We start from the raw sequence: 7,414 nt of genomic DNA on the forward strand, positions 1-7,414 counted from the left end.
ACACTAACCCTAACCCTAACGCAAACCTAAACCTAAACCTAACCCTAACCCTAACCCTAACACACACCTAACCGTAAACCTAACCCTACTCTAACGCAAAACTAACTTTAAACCTAAACCTAACACTAACCCTAACCCTAAACCATAGCCCTAACCCTAACCCTAACCCTAACCCTAACTCAACCTAACCCTAATCCTAACCCTAACCCGAAACCTAACCTTAACCCTAAACCTAACCCAACCCTAACCCTAACCATACCTTAACTCTAACCTAACCCTAAACCTAACCCTAACCCTAACCATAAACCTAACCTCAACCCTAAACCTAACCCTAACCGTAACCCTAACGCAAACCTAACCCTAACCTTAACCCTAACCCCAACCGTAACCCTCACTATAACCCTAACCCTAACACAAAGCTAACCCTAAACCTAACCCTAAACCTAATCCTAACTCTAACCCTAACGCATACCTATCCCTAATCTTAACCCTAACCCTAAACCTACCTTAACGCATACCTATCCTTAACCCTGACCCTAACCCTAACCCTAAGCCTAACCCTAACCCTAAACCTAACCCTAACCCTAACGCATAGCTAACCCTAACCTTAACCTTAACCCTAACCCTAACTCTAATCCTAACTCAAACATAAACCTAACCCTAACTCTAACCATAAACCTAACACTGACGCATAGCTAAACCTAAAACTAACCCTAACACTAACCCTAACACTAACGCAAACCTAACCCTAAAAATAACGCTAACCCTAACATAAACACAAACCTAACCCTAACCCTAACCCTGACCCTAACACTAAAGCAAACCTGACCCTAACCCTAACCCTAACCCTAACCCTAACCTAACCCTAACCCTAACCCTAACCCTAACCCTAACCCTAACCCTAACGCAAACCTTACCCTAACCCTAACCCTAACACTAACCCTAACTAAACCTAACCCTAATCCTAACCCTAACCCGAAATCTAACCTTAACCCTAAACCTAACCTAACCCTAACCCTAACCATATCCTTAACCCTAACCTAACCCTAAACCTAACCCTAACCTTAACCCTAACCCCAACCCTAAACCTAACCCTAACCTTAACCCAAACGCAAACCTAACCCTAACCCTAACCCTAACCCCAACCCTAACCGTAACTATAACCCTAACCCTAACACAAACCTAACCCTAAACCTATTCCTAACCCTAACCCTAACGCAAACCTAACCCTAACCCTAACACTAACTCTAACCCTAACGCAAACCTAACCCTAATCCTAACCCTAACCCTAACCCTACCCTAACGCATAGCAAACCCTAACACTAACCCTAACCCTAACCCTAACCCTAACCCTAACCGTAACGCATACCTAACCCTAACCTTAACCCTAACCCTAACCCTATATCTAATCCTAACTCAAACCTAAACCTAACCCTAACTCTAACCATAAACCTAACACTAACGCATAGCTAACCCTAACCCTAACCCTAACCATAACCCTAACCCTAACCCTAACCCTAACGCAAACCTAACCCTAAAAATAACGCTAACCCTAACACAAACACAAACCTAACCCTAACACTAACCCTAACCCTAACCGTAACCTAACCCTAACCCTAACCCTAACCCTAACCTAACACTAACCCTAACCCTAACCCTAACCCTAACCTAAACCTAACCCTAACCCTAACCCTAAAACAAACCTAACCCTAACCCTAACCCTAACCCTAAACCTAACCCTAACGCAAAGCTAAACCTAACCCTACCCTGACGCAAACCTAACCCTAACCATAACCATAACCCTACCCCTAAACGTAACACAAACCTAAACCTAACACTAACAATAATCCTAACCCCAACCCTAACCCTAACGCAATCCGAACCATAACTCTAACCCAAACCATAACACAACCTAAACCTAAACCTAACCCTAACTCGAAAACTAACATTAACCCTAACCCTAACCTAACCCTAACCCTATCCCTAACCCTAACCCTACCCTAACCCTAACCTTAACCCTAACCCTAACCCTAAACCTAACGGAAACCCTAACGCAAACCTACCCAAACACTAACCCTAACCCTATCACAAACCTAACCCTAACCCTAACCCTAACCCTAACCCTAACCCTAACAGAAACCTAACCCTAACACTAACCCTAACCCTGAACCTAATGCAAACCTAACACTAACCCTAACCCTAAACCTAACCCTAACCATAACGCAAACCTAACCCTAACACTAATCCTAACCCTAACCCTAACCGTAACCTAACCCTAACACTAACCCTAACACTAACGCAAAGCTAACCTTAACCCTAACCCTAACCCTAACGCAAACGTAACCCTAACCCAAAACCTAACCCTAAACCTAAACCTAACACTAACCCTAACCTCAACACAAACCTAATCATAACCTTAACGCTAACCTTAAAAACCTAACCCTAAACCTAACCCTAACGCTAACCCTAACCCTAAACCCTAGCCCTAACCCTAACCGTAACCCTAACCCTAACCGCAACCCATACCCTATCGCAAACCTTACCCTAACCCTAACCTTAACCCTAACCCTAACCCTAACCCTAACCCTAACCCTAACCCTAACAATAACCCTAACGCAAACCTAACCCTAACCCTAACATTAACCCTAACCCTAAACTTAAACCTAAAACTAACCCTAACCCTACCCCTAACGCAAACCTAACCCTAACCCTAACCCTAACACTAACGCAAACCTAACCCTAAACCTAACCCTAAACCTAACCCTAACTATAAACCTAACCCTAACTCTAACAGAAACCTAACCCTAACCCTAACCCTAACGCATACCTAACCCTAACCCTTACGTTAACCCTAACGCAAACCTAACCCTAAACCTACACCTAACCCTAACCCTAACCCTAACCCTAACCCTAACTCTAACCTAACCCTAACCCTAACCCTAACCCTAACCTAACCCTAACCCTAACCCTAACCCTAAAGAAAACCTCACCCTAACCCAAACCCTAAAACAAAACTAACCCTAACCCGAACCCTAAACCTAATCCTAACCCAAACCCTTACGCAAACCTATCCCTAACACTAACCATAACCCTAACCCTAACTGTAATGCAAACCTAACAATAACCCTAACCCTAACCCTAACCCTAACGCAAACCTAACCCTAACCCTAACCCTAACCCTAACACAACCTAAATCTAAACCTAACCCTAACCCGAAACCTAACATTAACCCTAAACACTAACCTAACCCTAACCCTAACCCTAACCCTACCCTAACCCTAACTCTATCCCTAACCCTACCCTAACCCTAACCCTAAACCTAACGTAAACCCAAACGCAAACCTAACACTAACCCTAACCCTAACCCTATCGCAAACCTTAACCTAAACCTAAACCTAACCCTAACCCTAACCCTAACGCAAACCTAACACTAACCCTAACCCCAACCCTAAACATAACCCTAACCCTAAGCTAACCCTAACAGAAACCTAACCCTATCCCTAACCCTAACCCTAAACCTAACGCAAACCTAACCCTAACCCTAACCCTAACCCTATCGCAAACCTAACACTAACCTAAACCTAACCCTTACCCTAACCCTAATGCAAACTTAACCCTAACACTAACCCTAACCCTAACCCTAACCTTAACCCTAACCCTACCTCTAACAGAAACCTAACCCTAACCCTAACATTAACCCTAACCCTAACCCTAACCCTAAACCTAAGACTAACCCTAACCCTAACGCAAACCTAACCCTAAACCTAACCCTAACCCTAACCCTAACCTTAACCCTAACCCTAACGCAAACCTAACCCTAAACCTAACCCTAACCCTAACCCTAAACCAAACCCTAACCCTAACAGAAACCTAACCCTAACACTAACCCAACCCCTAAACCTAACTCTAACCCTAATCCAAACGCAAACCTAAGCCTAACCCTAATCCTAACCCTAACCCTAACACTAGGCAAAGCTAACCCTAACCCTAACCCTAACCCTAACGCATACCTAACCCTAACCCTTACCCTAACCCTAACGCAAACCTAACCCTAAACCTAACCCTAACCCTAACCTTAACCGTAACCTAACCCTAACCCTAACCCAAACCCTAACGTAACCCTAACCCTAACCCTAACCCTAACCCTAACCCTAACGCAAACCTAACCCTAACCCTAACCCTAAAACAAACCTAACCCTAACCTTAACCCTAACTCTAAACCTATTCCTAACCCTAACCGTAACGCAAACCTAACGATAACAGTAACCCTAACCCTAACCCTAACACTGATGCAAACCTAACCCTAATCCTAACCCTAACTTTAACACAAACTAAATCTAAACCTAACCCTAACCCGAATCCTAATATTAACCCCAACCCTAACCTAACCCCAAACCTAACCCTAACACAAACCCTACCCTAACCCTAACCCTAACCCTACTGAAACCTAACGAAAACCATAAAGCAAACCTAACCGTATCCCTAACCCTAACCCTATCGCAAACCTAACCCTAAACCTAAACGTAACCCTAACCCTAACCCTAAGGCAAACCTAACCGTAACACTAACCCTAAAACAAACCTAACCATAACCCTAATCCTGAACCTAATCCTAACCCTAACCCTTAGGAAAACCTAACCCTAACCCTAACCCTAACACAACCTAAATCTAAACCTAACCCTAACCCGAAACCTAACATTAACCCTATCCCTAACGCTAACCCTAACAGTAACATAACCATAACCCTAATCCTAACCCTAAACCTAATGCAAACCTAATACTAACCTAACCCTAAACCTAACCCTAACCCTAACGCAAACCTAACCCTAACCCTAACCCTAACCCTAACCCTAACCCTAACCCTAACCCTAAGACTAACGCAAAGCTAACCCTAAATTAACCCTAACCTAACCCTAACGCATACCTAACCATAACCCTTACCCTAACCCTAAAGCAAACCTGACCCTAAACCTAACCCTAAAACTAACCCTAACCCTAACTCTAACCCTAACCCTAACCCTAACCATATCCTAACCCTAAACCTAACCCTAACCCTAACCTAACACTAACCCTAAACCTAACCCTAACACTAACCATAACCCTAACCATAACCGTAACGCAAACCTAACAATCACACCAACCCTAACCCTAACCCTATTTCTAACGCAAACTTAACCCTAACAATAACCCTAACCCTAACAAAACCTAAATCTAAACCTAACCCTAACCCGAAACCTAACATTAACCCTAACCCTATCCTAACCCTAACCCTAACCCTAACCCTAACCCTAAACCTAACGAAAACCCTAACGCAATCCTAACCTTATCCCTAACCCTAACTCTATCGCAAACCTAACCCTAACCCTAACCCTAACGCAAACCTAACCCTAACCCTAACCCTAACCCTAACCCTAACCCTAACCCAAACAGAAACCTAACCCTAACCCTAACCCTACCGCTAACCTAACCCCAACCCTAACCCTAACCCTAACCCTAACCCTAAACCTAAACCCTAACCCTAACCCTAACCCTAAACCTAATCCTAACCCTAAACCTAACCCTAAACCTAACCCTAACGCAAACGTAACCCTAATCCTAACCTAAACCCAACCCTAACGCAAACCTAACCCTAACCCTAACCCTAACCCTAACTCTAACCATAACGCAAAACTAACCCTAACCCTAACCCTAACCCTAACCCTAATCCTAACCCTAACCCTAACGCAAAACTAACCCTAACCCTAACGATTACCCTAACCCTAACGCAAACCTAACCCTAACCCAAAACCTAACCAAAAACCTAACCCTAACACTAACCCTAACCTAAACGCAAACCTAATCATTAACTTTTCGCTAACCTTAAAACCCTAACGCTAAACCTACACTAACCCTAACCCTAAACCTAAACCCTAGCCCTAACCATAACCGTAACCCTAACCCTAACCGTAACCCTAACCCTAACCCTAACGCAAACCTTACCCTAACCCTAACCTTAACCCTAACCCTAACCCTAACCCTAACGGTAACCCTAACCCTAACCCTAACCCTAACTCTAACCCTAACCCTAACCCTAACGCAAACCTAACCTTAACCCTAACATTAACCCTAACCCTAAATCTAACCCTAAACCTAACACTAACTCTAACCCTAACAAAAACCTTACCCTAAGACTAACCCTAACCCTAACCCTAACGCAAGCCTAACCCTAAACCTAACCCTAACCCTAACCCTAAACCTAACCCTAACACTAACAGAAACCTAACCCTAACCCTAACCCTAACCCTAAACCTAACTCTAACCCTAACCCAAACTCAAACCTAAGACTAACCCTAACCCTAACCCTAACCCTAAGACTAAGGCAAAGCTAACCCTAACCCTAACCTTAACCCTAACGCATACCTAAACCTAACCCTTACCCTAACCCTAATGCAAACCTAACGCTACACCTAACCCTAACCCTAACCGTAACCCTAACCCTACCCCTAACCTAACCCTAACCCTAACACTAACCCTAACCTAAACCTAACCCTAACCCTAACCCTAACGCTAACCCTAACGCAAACTTAACCCTAACCCTAACCCTAACCCTAAAACAAACCTAACCCTAACCCTAACCCTAATCCTAACCCTAACCCTAACCCTAAACCTAACGCAAACCTAACCCTAACCCTAACCCTAACCCTATCGCAAACCTAACACTAACCTAAACCTAACCCTAACCCTAACCCTAATGCAAACTTAACCCTAACACTAACCTTAACCCTAACCCTAACCTTAACCCTAACCCTACCTCTAACAGAAACCTAACCCTAACCCTAACATTAACCCTAACCCTAACCCTAACCCTAAACCTAACACTAACCCTAACCCTAACGCAAACCTAACCCTAAACCTAACCCTAACCCTAACCCTAACCTTAACCCTAACCCTAACGCAAACCTAACCCTAAACCTAACCCTAACCCTAACCCTAAACCAAACCCTAACCCTAACAGAAACCTAACCCTAACACTAACCCTACCCCTAAACCTAACTCTAACCCTAATCCAAACGCAAACCTAAGGCTAACCCTAATCGTAACCCTAACCCTAACACTAGGCAAAGCTAACCCTAACCCTAACCCTAACCCTAACGCATACCTAACCCTAACCCTTACCCTAACCCTAACGCAAACCTAACCCTAACCCTAACCCTAAAACAAACCTAACCCTAACCTTAACCCTAACTCTAAACCTATTCCTAACCCTAACCGTAACGCAAACCTAACGATAACAGTAACCCTAACCCTAACCCTAACCCTGATGCAAACCTAACCCTAATCCTAACCCTAACTTTAACACAACCTAAATCTAAACCTAACCCTAACCCGAATCCTAATATTAACCCCAACCCTAACCTAACCCCAAACCTAACCC

This window comes from Rhinolophus sinicus, chromosome 16 (assembly GCF_057876585.1).
Source record: "Rhinolophus sinicus isolate RSI-liver-muscle chromosome 16, RSI-T2T, whole genome shotgun sequence".
Taxonomy (NCBI): domain Eukaryota; kingdom Metazoa; phylum Chordata; class Mammalia; order Chiroptera; family Rhinolophidae; genus Rhinolophus; species Rhinolophus sinicus.